At 42.3% G+C, this 14,741-nt stretch overlaps 1 protein-coding gene across 2 annotated transcripts in view; it reads right to left on the reverse strand.

The window, feature by feature from the left end:
* The window catches only part of creb3l1 (cAMP responsive element binding protein 3-like 1), a 122,942-nt gene that overhangs the window by 29,601 nt on the left and 78,600 nt on the right, over positions 1–14,741 (reverse strand). The window lies entirely within an intron of this gene.

Raw genomic sequence — 14,741 nt, forward strand, 5'->3', positions numbered from 1 at the left:
AACAAGCCAGGTCATTTGAAGATCATTGGAAAATGAAGATAACAAACTTGACTTTGCAGACACTTAATGCTTGATACACTCACAATATCTGTTAAACTCCATGGATAGATAAGGAAAAGTGAGCAGTGTTATCAATTAAGCAAAGAGTGCAACAGCAAATCACTGTTTACATTCCCACCCAGTGCCATACCTGTTCAGAATACCCACTACCACTCAAAATTCCCATACTCCTCATCCCGTATCACACTATGTGCAACATCTGCCATTCCCAGGTTCCATCCATTGCCAAACTCCCTATTCCCAATTCCCTCATTGTGCCGCACTCTCTATTCCCATTTTCCATTCTGTATCAGACTCTCTGTTCCCCATGATGATTAATTGTCATAATTCCCACTCTGTGCCACACTCTCATTCCCAGTCCCCTCACTGAGCCCATTTTAATTCCGTTATTCTTCCCCCAACCGTATCCCCATGCCACTTTCTCAATCCCCATCCTCTGCTACATTCCCATTCCTAGTTCTCTCCTGCTGCCATTTTTTCCTCATAATGGCTTTAAAAATGGGTAACCCCTTATTCAAGTAATATAAAACATACTCAGTTGGGCCTGCACTACTTTCACTTTGATGTTCTCTTACTCTCTCCGTGTTGTGAAAAGGAAGGAAAAAAGAAATGTATGAACTGTTCAGCCAGGAACCTTCTGCAAAACACCATGGCAGAAGTGTGTGTGTTAACAATCTCTGGAGGCCAGTGAATAAGCTGCCTTACTTTGCTGGTTTAGGGATTGTTTTATGAGGGTTCTCACTGGCACTGAAATATTAGTGTTGGAAGAGACCAGATCTTTGCATTTGGACTTGTTTGAACAGACAACGGATGGCACCAGGAGGTCCCCGAGCTGAATAGCCAGCTCCACACAGCACATGGGCTTGTGATGAACTATTCCAGAGACCAGAGTGGCCTTCTGTTTCCAATTGTCACTTGGCAAGTCCAAAAAAATTGCTGCAAAGTCTTGTTTTATTTTTAATTTTGCTCTCTGGATCTAATTTAAGATTTCAGTGTCTATACATACAAACCCCTTTCTGAAAACTTCTGTTACCACTGTACAGGCCTTGATCTCAACTCTGAACAAAAGGAAACTTTTTAAGTTAGCCTGACAAGGTCCTCTTTTAAAGAGAAGACAGCTGCCCCCAGAACAGGACATATATCTGTTTAAAAACTGGCCAATTAGGCAGAGACTTGCAGCCTTAGAGAGTGGTGTGGCGTTTAAAAGGGGCCCTGTTTTTACTGAACAAACCATAGTGATCTTACTCTCTGTGCGGTGGTAAACCTCAGTCCAAATTACACGTTGTCTCAAAACAAGCACTGGGTTCAGCACCTCAGCTGGCTGAAATCTTGAGCCACTGACTCCAGTAGCTGTGATGGTATGGGGTACCATAGAACCATACAGCACAAAACAGGCCCTTCGGCCCACCACGTTGTGCCGTCCATCAAACCACCCTCACACGACCTAATCCCTTCCTCCCGCATATCCCCCCATCCCACACTCCTCCATATGCCTATCCAACAAACTCTTGAACCTGTCCAATGTACCTGCCTCCACCACCACCCCAGGCAGTGCATTCCATGCACCAACCACTCTCTGGGTGAAAAACCTCCCCCTAACATCTCCCCTGAACCTCCCACCCATAACCTTAAAGCCATGCCCTCTCGTCTTGAGCATTGGTGCCCTGGGAAGGAGGCGCTGACTGTCTACTCTATCTATTCCTTTCAATATTTTATATACCTCTATCATGTCTCCTCTCATCCCCCTCCTTTCCAGTGAATAAAGCCCTAGCACCTTAAGCCTCTCCTCATATTCAATACGCTCTAATCCAGGCAGCATCCTGGTAAATCTCCTCTGCACCCTCTCCAATGCCTCCACATCCTTCCTATAATGAGGCGACCAGAACTGAACACAGTACTCGAAGTGTGGCCTAACTAGAGTTTTGTAAAGCTGCATCATCACCTTGCGGCTCTTAAACTCAATCCCGCGATTTATGAAAGCCAACATCCCATTGGCCTTCTTAACTGCTCTTTCCACCTGTGAGGCAACTTTCAATGAACTGTGAATATGAACCCCCAGATCCCTCTGCTCCTCTACACTGCCAAGTACCTTGCCATTTACCCAGTACTCTGCCCTGGAGTTTGTCCTTCCAAAGTGTACCACCTCACACTTCTCCGGATTGAACTCCATCTGCCACTTGTCAGCCCAGCTCTGCATCCTATCAATATCCCTCTGTCAGCTCCGACAGCCCTCCACACTATCCACAACACCGCCGATCTTAGTGTCGTCCGCAAACTTACTAACCCAGCCCTCCACCCCCTCATCTAAGTCATCTATAAATATCACAAAAAGTAGAGGTCCCAGAACTGATCCCTGCGGGACACCACAAGTCACTGCCTTCCAATCCGAGGGCACTCCTTCCACCACAACCCTCTGCTTTCTATATGCAAGCCAATTCCTAATCCACACAGCCAAGCTTCCTTGGATCCCTTGGCCTCTGACCTTCTGAAGAAGCCTACCACGAGGAACCTTATTAAACGCCTTACTAAAATCCATGTAAACCACATCGACCGCACTGCCCTCATCAATCTTCCTCGTCACCTCCTCAAAGAACTCTATCAGGCTTGTGAGGCAAGATCTTCCCTTCACAAAGCCATGCTGGCTGTCCCTAATCAGTCCATGATTCTCTAGGTGTTCATAAATCCTATCCCTTAGAATCCTTTCTAACAGCTTACCCACCACAGACGTGAGACTCACCAGTCTATAATTCCCTGGCCTATCCTTATTACCTTTTTTGAACAAGGGACAACATTCGCAACCCTCCAATCCTCCGGCACCACCCCCGTAGACAACGAGGACTCAAAGATCCTTACCAGCGGTTCAGCAATCTCCTCCCTAGCCTCTCGAAGCAGCCTGGGGAAAATTCCGTCAGGCCCCGGAGATTTATCTGTCTTAATATTATTTAACAACTTCAACACATCCTCTCTCTTGATATCTACAACCTCGAGAACATTACCCATACCAGCACTCCCTTCCGCGTCATCAAGACCCCTCTCCCTGGTGAATACCGAAGAGATGTACTCTTCCCACTTCCACCGCCTCCAGGCAAATTCTCCCACCTTTGTCCTTAATCGGACCTACCTTCACCCTAGCCATCCTCCTACCCTTCACGTACTTGAAAAAGGCCTTGGGATTTTCCTTAACCCTACTAGCCAACGCCTTTTCATGTCCCCTTCTAGCTCTCCTCAGCCCTTTCTTAAGTTCCTTCCTCGCTACCCTATATTCCTCACGGGCCCTGTCTGAACCTTGCTGCTTATACCTCATGTACGCTACCTTCTTCTCCCTAACAAGTCGTTCCACCTCTCTCGTCACCCACGGTTCCTTCACCCTGCCATTCCTTCTCTGCCTCACCGGGACATATTTATCCCTAACATCCTGCATAAGATCCCTGAACATCGACCACATCTCCATGGTACATTTTCCTTCAAAAAGGACATCCCAATTTACACTCCCAAGTTCTCTCCTTATAGCCTCGTAGTTCGCCCTGCCCCAATTGAAAAACCGCTTGTCCTCTCTGCACCTGTCCCTGTCCATGACAATTTTAAAGGTTATGGAGCAATGGTCACTGTCCCCCAAATGCTCACCCACCAATAGATCCTTCACCTGTGTCGGTTCATTTCCTAAAACTAGATCTAACATGGCATTCCCTCTAGTCGGCCTGTCAACATACTGCGTCAGGAATCCCTCCTGGACACACTTAACAAATTCCGTCCCATCTAAACCTTTGGCACTAAGCAGGTTCCAGTGTATATTTGGGAAGTTGAAGTCTCCCATTATAACAACCTTGTTATTTTTGCTTCCCTCCAAACACTGCCTGCCAATCTGCTCCTCTATATCTCTACTGCTACCGGGGGGCCTATAGAATACTCCTAGTAGAGTAACTGCTCCTTTCTTGTTCCTTAATTCCACCCATACAGACTCTAGAGATGATCCTTCTACAACATCCATCTTTTCCACAGCTGTAACAGTGTCCCTGACCAGTATCGCCACCCCTCCTCCTCTTCTCCCCCCTTCCCTATCCCTCTTAAAACACCGAAAACCAGGAATATTCAATATCCACTCCTCTCCTGACGTCAGCCACGTCTCAGTAATAGCCACGGTATCATAGTCCCCCATACTTATCCAAGCCCTCAGTTCATCCCCCTTATTCCTGACACTTCTTGCATTTAAGTAAACACACTTCAGTCCATCTACCTTACTACTTTTATAGCCTGTATTCTGCTTCTCCTTCCCCAAAGCCTCTCTACCTGTTTGATCTAACTTTTCCCCATCCCCTTCTTCCTCTGACCTACTCCTCCGGTTCCCTTCCCCCTCACAAACTAGTTTAAACCCTCCCGAACCACCCTAGCAAATCTCGCCGCAAGGATATCGGCCCCCTTCTGGTTCGGGTGAAACCCGTCCTCTCTGTACAGGTCCCACCTTCCCGAGCAGAGATCCCAATGATCCAGAAATCTAAAACCCTCCCTCCTGCACTAACTTCTCAGCCACACATTTATCTGCCACCTCCTCCTATTCCTGCCTTCACTATCGCGTGGCACTGGCAGCAATCCCGAGATTGCTACCCTTGAGGTTCTGTTCCTCAATTTTCTGCCTAGCTCCCTGAACTCACTCTTCAGGACCTCATCCCCCTTCCTACCTATGTCGTTGGTGCCAACATGGACCACAACTTCTGGCTGCTTTCCCTCCCGCTCAAGAATCCTGTGGACCCGATCAGTGACATCCCGGACCCTGGCACCTGGGAGGCAACATACCATCTGCCCATCTGCTACCTTAGCTTACATAAGTCTGAGAGCATTTTTAATGTATTTATATATTTTTCAGGACTTGGGCATTGCTGTCATGGTTAGTATTCATTGCCCATCACTAAATGCTCTTGAGAAGGTAGGTACCTTCCTGAACTGCTACACTCCTTCTAGTGAAGGTATTCTTACAAGGCTGTTTGGGAGAGTTCCGGGAAAGTAGATTCAATGACAATGAGGGACCAGCAATACATTTCGAAATCATGGGGCATGGCTCATCTCCGAGAAGGGTTGTTATCTCATTAGAGGTGCAAAGACTGAAATGAAAGAGAAGTGTGCCGATAATAATTATGAAGGCTGTGAGATAAGGACAGTACTTTATGTAGTGATATACTTCATGCCACTTTGCCAATTCTAGACATGCCCCTGGATTCATCATATCACATCCATCTGGCCCACTTTCTTGTATTATGTGACCCACAGGCTAATGAGAAAGCATAAAGTCTCTTTGTTAAACAATGGGAAAATTCTCAATTCCTAGTCAGAGATACCTTGGTTTCCGTCTCCAATATCTTTACAACTAATAAGCAAAACTACAAACAATTAGCGTTTATTTAAATGCCTGGATGATTTTATCTCTGAATTGCTGTGGCAGATAGGTTGGAGATTAAAATCAAAAAACTGCTGATACTGAAAATAAGAAATAAAAACAGAAAGTGCTAAAAAAATTCAGCAGGCCAGGCAGCATCTGTGGAGAAAAGCAGGCGGTCAACATTTTGGGTCAGGACCTTTCTTCAGGACTGAAGACAGGGCAAGGGCTTCTCCAGACCTGAAGAAAGGGCAAGGGCTTCTCCAGACCTGAAGAAGGGTCCTGACCCGAAATGTTGACCGCCTGCTTTTCTCCACGGATGCTGCCTGGCCTGCTGAGTTCCTCCAGTGTCATAGTGTTTTACTTCAAAATTCCAAACCAATCCTGAAGGATGGCTGACAATACTGTGAACTCAGCTGTAGAAAGAAAACTTAAAGCTTGGATTGCAACACCATTACAAGTTCCTGCTAAAGTCAGATGGCCATGATGTTCCTGAAACTCTGACTATGCCTTGCTCTTCGGGAGCAAACCATGTTGGGCAGACTGTGCACACCATCACTGAAAACTCCTCCCAACTCATGGTCCCAGCCAGTCCTGCAGAGCCAAATTGTAGTCTGCATTTACTCATTCAAATGTTGGGGTTTGTTTCATGCAGTTAAGGTCAAAGTTGAAATAACAGCTAATTTGAATTAAGCTGTTTTGAATAGAGAGCAATAGCATTTGCAGCACATTAAAAGGATGCCCCAGGGATTTTTTTTTCATCTCCTGCTCTAAAAATATAAGACAAATTTACAATTTTCCCAAAATGCATGAACATGACATTACTCATGTAATATTTGCAGAGAGCTGGTGCACAAATTTTTGGCAATCTGATACCCAGAAAGAGCAGAGCTTGGGTGAAGTGCAGCTTCACAGAGAGGGGGAGAACTTGGGAGGGTCCACACTGACCCCAAGAACCCACCACAAGCCCACCCTTGGGAATGCTCTCCACTTTCCAGCTGGTTATCTGAATTACACGTGCAAGTTTCTAACATGTGCAATTCAGTCAGCCAGGTAGAATGATACTATTTTCCTGAGAAATGTTCCAACTGAACCTTGTATTTTAATAGACAAGATTAGTGCATGGAAATTGTACTATTTGCTCAAACAGAATCTTCTTTGCACGATCCCAGAACAAGATGATACATTACTTCTATCACTCCTCATTGTAAAGATAAGGAAGGAAAATGTTCCAAAGCGGGAAAGAATGGCTCACATGCACCCACTATAGGAAACCATATAGTCTATTATAGATGCCATTGGGATACATAGGACACTGAATACTGAAAGGCCTGAATAGAGTGGATGTGGAGAGGATATTTTCATTGGTAGGAGAGTCTAGGATCCAAGGGCACAGCCTCAGAATAAAGGGGCGTCCCTTTAAAACAGAGATGAGGAGGAATTTCTTCAGCCAGAGGGTGGTTAATCTGTAGAATTCATTGCCACAGAGGGCTGTGGAGGTCAAATCATTGGATGTATTTAAGGCAGAGATTGATAGGTTCTTAATTGGTAAGGGGGTTAAGGGTTACAGGGAGAAGGCAGGACAATGGACTTGAAAGAAATAATTGGCCATGATTGAATGGTAGAACAGACTCGATGGGCCGAACGGTCTAATTCTGCTCCTATATCTTATGGTTTTATGGATACCCAGACACCATCCGTGGTCCACTTCTAATTCACAGGGATAAATATTATTAGAACATAACCATATGGTTACACATTGCACTCTAAGATGACAAGTGGCAATCATTGGGGAATTGCTGCATTTATGTATCACAAACATGAAAGAACAAATATGTATCGCAAGGAAATTTCTGGCACTTGTTTTTTTCCATTGACTTTCCAACTATTCAAACAGTCCTGGTACCAATTACTTTAAATAATTAACTAACAACAAAGGAAACAAGGGGGTGGTATGGCTGGAATCTATCACGCTTATCTGCTATTTCTGAGATGAGGAATGTATGCCTGTGTATGTGATGGTTTAGTTCATTGATTGAAAGATCATTTATGCTTCACAGTTTGTTCAACTGGACAGCTGTGGGCATTTGACCATCTCTTTGCTCCCTTTTGTTAGTTCCAAGTGTTGTGAACTCATATCTAATCATCTGCTTGTAAAAAGTTACTATCACTAGAGCAGTACCGTAAAACGTGACTTCAGAGGTGAAGCATGCCACAACATGTCCCAGCATGGTTATAGTATATACCTTCATAAACTGTACATACAGAGGGTTGCATTGAATATTGGAGTCTCAGCAGATGATTCTATGGGGAGTCTTCACCTGTCATTCCCATTGCTTTCACAGTTCTGATCTCAGTTCTGAGATCTGCTGACTGCTGTTGCTCTTCAAGATGATAGAGGGAATCTTGCTGCGTTACTCACACCAGAATCAGCCTGGTTAGCCTGTGCTCACTATAATCAGCACTGCACCATGTACAAAATACACTACAATGACATGCCTAAGCTCACTAATAGCGCCTCTAAAACCCACAACCTTTACCACCAGTAAGGACAAGGGCAGTAGACACAAGGGAACATCACCACTTGAAGATTCTCCTCCAAATCGCACGTCACCAAGACTTAAAGATAAACTGCATTATTGCTGGGTCTAAATCTAGGTACTTTCTACTCTCCTCCCCCCCAACAGGAATGTCAGAATACCTACATCAGAAGGGCAACAGGGATTTCAGAAGATGGCTCATTATCACCTCCTGCAGGAGAGTTAGGGGTGAAAAATAAATGGTGGGCTTGCCAGCGACACACATCCTGTAAGATGAAGTTTTAAAACGTTAGAGCCTGTGCTCCCTAATATCAACGGAGAAAAAAGAGACTGCAGATGCTTGAATCTGGAGCAACAACCTGCTAGAGGAACTCAGCGGATCAAGCAGTATCTGTGGGAGGAAAGGAATGTCGATATTTCTGGTCGAAATGCAGGGTTTTGACCTGAAACGTCGACAGTTCCTTTCTTCCCACGGATCCTGCATGACCCACTGAGTTCCTCTGGCAGATTGCTTTTTGCTCACTAATATCAACTAGTTCACTATCATTAACCCAGTTACACCATGTTCTCATTACGTTCAAGCCTAATTACCATCTGCTGATGAAAATTACGCTGGTGGCAGCCTGTGCTCACTATCCTCATTTGGATTACCATAAAATATAGGAGCAGAATCAGACCATTCAGCCCATCGAGTCTGCTCCACCATTCAATCGTAGCTGATTTTTTTTCTCAAACCCATTCTCCTGCCTTCTTCCCATACAACCTGTGTTCACTATAATCATCCTGGTTAGAGCCTGTGTTCACTAAAACCAGCATAGTTACAGCTTACGCTCACGATTCTAAATCCAATTACAGCCTTCATTCACTAAAATGAGTCTAGTAATAGAGTTTATGCTCACCATCATCAACCAGATTGTAGACTATGCATATCAATCAGCTAGTTACAATTTTTGGTTATGCCAATCAGCTTGGTTACAGTCAGATTATAACCTGTGCTCACTATAATCAGAGTACTTTACTTTCATCAGCCCATTTACAGACTGTGCCCACTGTCCCCAATCAGGTTGCAACCTCTGGTCACTATTCTTTCAGACTATATCTTTGATTACTAAAATTAGAGTAGTTCCAGTTTGATTTGATTGTCATCACCTTAGTTACAAGGTTGTGCACACAATCCTCAGTCTAATTACAGTTTATATTTCAAATAATCAGACTAGTTAGTTTGTGCTATCATAGCCTCATAACAAACAGCACTCAGTCCAATTAGTCTGTGCTTACTATCCTCAGTCAAATTATCACCTGTACTGATTATTATCAGATGAAAGCTTTTTTAGTCTGTAGTTGCTGGTGACCACTATCATGCTTATCAAATTGTTTCAATGAATAACAGGCTTAAGTGGGGATGTAACAGTAAGTGCTCCTGATGTAGGATAAGTGGACATCAGTAACTGGTAGAATCAGTAATCTGAACATTTTCAATGATCACAGTATTGTTGGCCATTGGTTCAAAGTGTGGAACTGGTTTCATAAGTTTCTGGGAACAAAAACATTTTAAAAAATAGATTGAGTGTAATCAAGGAATTTCTATTGAAGAATTTACATTATACATGATGTAGACAGAGGTGTGGCAAAGAGACATAGAAGTTCCAGTGATAATCCATTGACAATGATGATGATTGATAGTGAATGATGAAGAAAAGAAATCATGATGAATTATGGAAAATGAAGATGAATAATGGTGAATGGTAAACAAAGATGATGAATAATATAGAATGGTGTTGCTGAATAATGGTGAATAATAATGAATGATTGACAAGTGAGTGAATGGCAAATGATGATGATTGTTGTCGAATCCTACAGCACAGCAGAAAGAGGATATTTGGTTCATTGAGCTCTTTGATTCTTTCCCAATTAAAACCTACATCACAGTTTTATTTTCCACATAACCCTTTTGAAAGTTCCAATGCAATCTGATTCCACCGTCTAACTTTTTGAGGTATATTTTTGCATGTCCTAACAATCTACCGTGTGAAGAAATTTCTTATTTCCTGAGTTCTTTTATATCTTTGTCCTTTAGTTTTGGCCTCCCTGTCAGATGAAATGGCTTCTTTTGATCAATGAGGCCTTCTCACTTGATCAAAAGCCCTCATAATTCTGAACAGTTCTCTGTTAATCTTCTCTGCTGTAAAGAAAATAATCCCAGCTACATCAGTCACACCATGTAGCTGAATGCCCTAATCCCCAGTAACATACTTGTGTTGAATGGCCTGGACTGGTTCCCCTCTAATGCAAGCATCAATTTTGACATTCACTCTCTTTTACAAATACCTCTATGTTTCTATTTAATTTGCTCCAGTTTTATAGTCTTCTAAGACATCTGGGCTCCTCCAATTCTGCTCTCACCAACATCTACAAATATAATCACATCATCTTTTGGGTGCCATGCTTTCACCTGTCAAGACCCCCTCTGGAATACCCTCCCTAATCTTCCACTTCTCTACGTTGAAGACATTCCATAAAACCTCCCTTTTTGACTAAGCTGTTGGTCATCGGCTCTGTGTTAAATTTTGTCGGATAAAACTCTCATGAAAGGCCTTGAATATGATGTACAAATACAAAAACAGAAAATGCTGAAATACTCAGCAGGCCAGGCAGCATCAATAGAAAGAGGAACAGTTAACATTTCAAGTCTGGGATCTTTCATCAAAAATAGGAAGGGGTGTTTACAGCATTTTCTGTTTTATCTCATTTTTACAGTATCTGGAGTTTCTTTGATTTACAAATACAACATATTGTTATTCCCAGATTAGGGAAAGATTAATAGAAGTATCTGTTGAGGGAGTTAGAAGAAGAAAGAATGGTTGGGTTGGGAGGCAGGATGGACAGATAATATGGAGCATAAGGAAACATGGACTATTTGACAAAATGGCTTGTTTCTGCATTGTAAATACCTTATTATACATTATGATATACTACATTATTTTATTAGTGAATAATAACAATGTTGTAGTGATACAGAGTTGTGCAGGAAAGAGGAATGTGTGAGGGGGTAATGATTATTGCTTAGTCCATCATTGCCATTTTGCAAGTGAGCATTGAGGATAATTGGTACTGACGTCCAATTGGTACTAACATCCAATAACTAGGAGATTTTGACTGGCATTTTGCAATTCCAGCCAGCAATCTTTATGTAATAACGGTGCCCAAAAAGCACACTAACAATTTAAATTCTCATTCAGCCAACACCTGGAAAGATTTATGTTTATATAGTGCCTTGTTCTCTCAGAACTGTCTCAAAGTGTATGTTAAACCAGAGACAGGTAAATAATTAGCCACTTGGCACACAGCAAATCCTGCTGACACATTGGACACAAATGACGAGTAAAATCTATTTTGTTAAGAAATGTTAGTCAGAATAGTGAGAGAGTTCCTTATTTGCAAAGAGGAATGTTTGCTCTCCATTTGAGGAGCCCTTAAGTTAACAGTACATCCAAAGAACAGCTTTATTATAGACTGGGTTCCTCCCAAAATTCACAGTAATAAGGCAATTACTGTGTACAGTCTCATAATTCCTATGATGCAACATTTAAATCTTATGAGGTTGAAGAGAATGGATCACTATGTTGTAGAAATATACTTTCAATGAATCCCTCAAAAACGTGAAAGGGAGTACGGAAAGCCAAATTTACTCTCCTGTGAGAAGTAGATCAATGACACATAAGCTAAAATTATCTGTTTTAAGTTTAAGTCAAAGTTTAAATGTCTTCAGATGGATTATTGAGTACAGCAAATAATAAAGTAATTATTACTTTAAAACATTTATTGAAATTAAAATGATAAAACATTTCAAAATTAACTGAATGACTTGCATGGTTGATTACCGCAGCATATATATTTGTCTATTGAATTCCAATCCACAGTCATGTCAAGTTTAACCAAATGAGCTAAAAATATGGTCATGGTTATTATTATTATTATTTTAACTCAAGATCTTCCAAGTGACACATCTGTCAACAATCTGTCACTCAGAATAAGTTAAAGACACAAAAATGGTAAATGATGGTATTGGATATTCATGTCAGCCAAGAATCAGAAATTTGCACGTGACCAGATTTAGTGAAGCAAAGCTGATTAGAGTTTTGGATTATATGATGTTAGAGACTGTGGAACCATTTTAAGGACAACAATTCTGTCTAGGCCTATCAGATGGCAAACTTGATGGTGTATCCCCAATAGCTTATAAACTTGATTGGGATGTACTCAGCCTCCAGTATGTTTGAGAGAGATCTTGAAAAGTGTGAGGGCACCATCAAAGTAAACCCAGGGTGGGGGGGGGGGGTGGGGTGGGGTTCTTTAGCCTCTTATAGATGCTGTCAGGATTAGGAGTCAGGATGGAGAATGCAAGATGTTCCTTGTCACTGTCACAAATATCAGCCTATCAATTAGGACACACAGAGCAATTTTTTCAGTGTTAGGCTCTTGAGAATTAGTAGCATTTTCCAGAGTGAACTTTAATTATAATGATTTTAGATCAAATTTGATCAAGCTCTTGGGGTGGCGAGTCACATTTTCAGCACTGATGCACCTTATGGTATTGTTCCCTATGCAAGAGTTGAGCAGAGAAGTTAGTTCATATGATACTGAGGCGCATGGGACACTCTCAGAACAATGGTTTGAATAGTACAGCTTCAATGTAAATGACTTCCCTGAGCTGATTCCAGCCTGACACTGGGAATCCACCTCAAGTAAGTGCCTCATGATTTAGTTATTTATTTGCATTCTTCACTCCCACTACTAATCCAATCACGATCCTCAAACAACGTTGACCAATCCACTCACTGCTCTTGTCAAACCACAAGCCCCAAACTGTCAGTTCTTCCTCACCCCTGGGTCCTTAACCAAAGGCTTCAATCTGCCAATCTCCCTGAAGCCCCAGATCTCAATCTGTGACCCCACTCAGCCCCTGAGGAGCTTGCTTGGCCCCTTAGACCCTGCCATCTCCACCCAACAACTCATTTGACCCAATCTGACACCCAACAGCCTGTCTTCCATAAAACCTACCTGCCTGGATCCAGATCCAGTGGATTTCCTTTGTACTGTCAGCAGTGACAGAGTATGCAAAGGGAAGTGTGCAATGCAATCATTTGTGCCTTGTTGCAGAACAAACATTTACTCGATTTCTATGGGTGCTGAGGAATTTCTGGGACAAATCCAACCACATGACCAAATGTCAACCAGCGCTGATTTGGTAACAGGCTTGCTTGATGCAGACGGTTGTGGGTTCAATCCACACATTAGACTTCAGTACATAACCTAGGGACCATGGGATCTCACCTTGGCAGAGGTGCTATCTTCAGATTGAGGCCCTGCTCAGACCCTCAGGTCAAACTCCATGGGGCTGTTTGGAAGGAGAGTTCCCCTGGTACCTTGGCCATTATCAACAGAAATGGAAATCGTGTTTTCCATCATTGTCAATCTGTAAGGCTCAATTGTAGACCTGAGCAACAATTTGAAAAAGTTACCCTGGTGTCTCCAAAGGGTTGGATGTTTCTTTTTTGCCTTTAACCTGATCAGTCAATATGGTGGAGCAGGCACAACATCTCTGTGTGCTCAGTGCTTTAGACTTCAAAAGTGGCGAACTGTATATTAGCATTTGCCAAGTTAAATAGAGCCTTAGGGTGTATAAGTAGATCCACAGAACACCAGTCTCTGGAGGAAGTAACACTGGCACTCTATAAAGCTGAAATGAGATCACACTTGGAACACAGTGTTCTGCCTTGGTCAATATATCCAACGAAAGGTATGGTGATATTATAAAGGTTGACTGAATGCTGCTTTAACTCTGTGGGCTATGAAACAAAGTCAATGGAACTGCTGAGCTCCTTACATGAAAAATCATGCACCGTTTTTTGAAGAACTGTTTTCTCTCTTGACAATCGAATTGTGGTTCTTAAAAGCAGACTTAGAATCTTAAAAAAAAGTCATAACTTTTTTTCAGTTGACTGTGACAGAAGTCAGTACCTCAAAGATTAGCAACTCTGCAGCAGTACTGTCTTTCAGATGAAATATTAAACTCTCCTATTAAGTGGATGTAAAAAAATCCCATAGCACTATATTGTTGAAGAGCAGAGTCTTTCAGTACTGTGCCCATTGCTTATTTTACAATTTATATCAACAAAGTGGATTATCTGTTCATTATCATAGTAATATTTGAGGGGCCTTGCTGTATGAAAATTGCCTGTCAAGTTTCCTATAAGACAGCAATTACAACTTTCATTCAGTATAGTTCATTTAATGTAATAGAGCACTCCAAGGCATTATCAAATTAAAATTTCCAAAATATATTGGGAGGGAAAGCTGGAAACTTAATCAAATGGGTAAGATTTAAGGAATTCCTTAGAGGATAGTAGTGCATCTGTGCCTCAAAGATTAGCAACTCTGTGGCAATACTGTTTTTCGGAAAGTGGAAGAGGTTTAGGTAGGGAATTGCAGAACTTAGGATCAAGGCAGTTGAAGGCATAGTTGCCAAGTTGGAGTCATTAAAATCAGGGAACAAAGTAAGAACTGGAGGTGCACTAAGCTCTCAGGGGCTTACTTGCAACAGGAGTTTACAAAGAAAGAGAGAAGTAAGGCCATGGTGGGATTTGGAAAGAGATAAGGCTGAGAAATTTTCTAAACCAGCACCTAATGTACACTTGGCGATGGTGAATGGGAGATTAGATAGAGACTGCAGAGATTGGATGGATTAGTTTAGGGAAGGAAGAATAAAGAAG

Source organism: Pristis pectinata, chromosome 14 (assembly GCF_009764475.1).
Source record: "Pristis pectinata isolate sPriPec2 chromosome 14, sPriPec2.1.pri, whole genome shotgun sequence".
Classification (NCBI taxonomy): Eukaryota; Metazoa; Chordata; class Chondrichthyes; order Rhinopristiformes; family Pristidae; genus Pristis; species Pristis pectinata.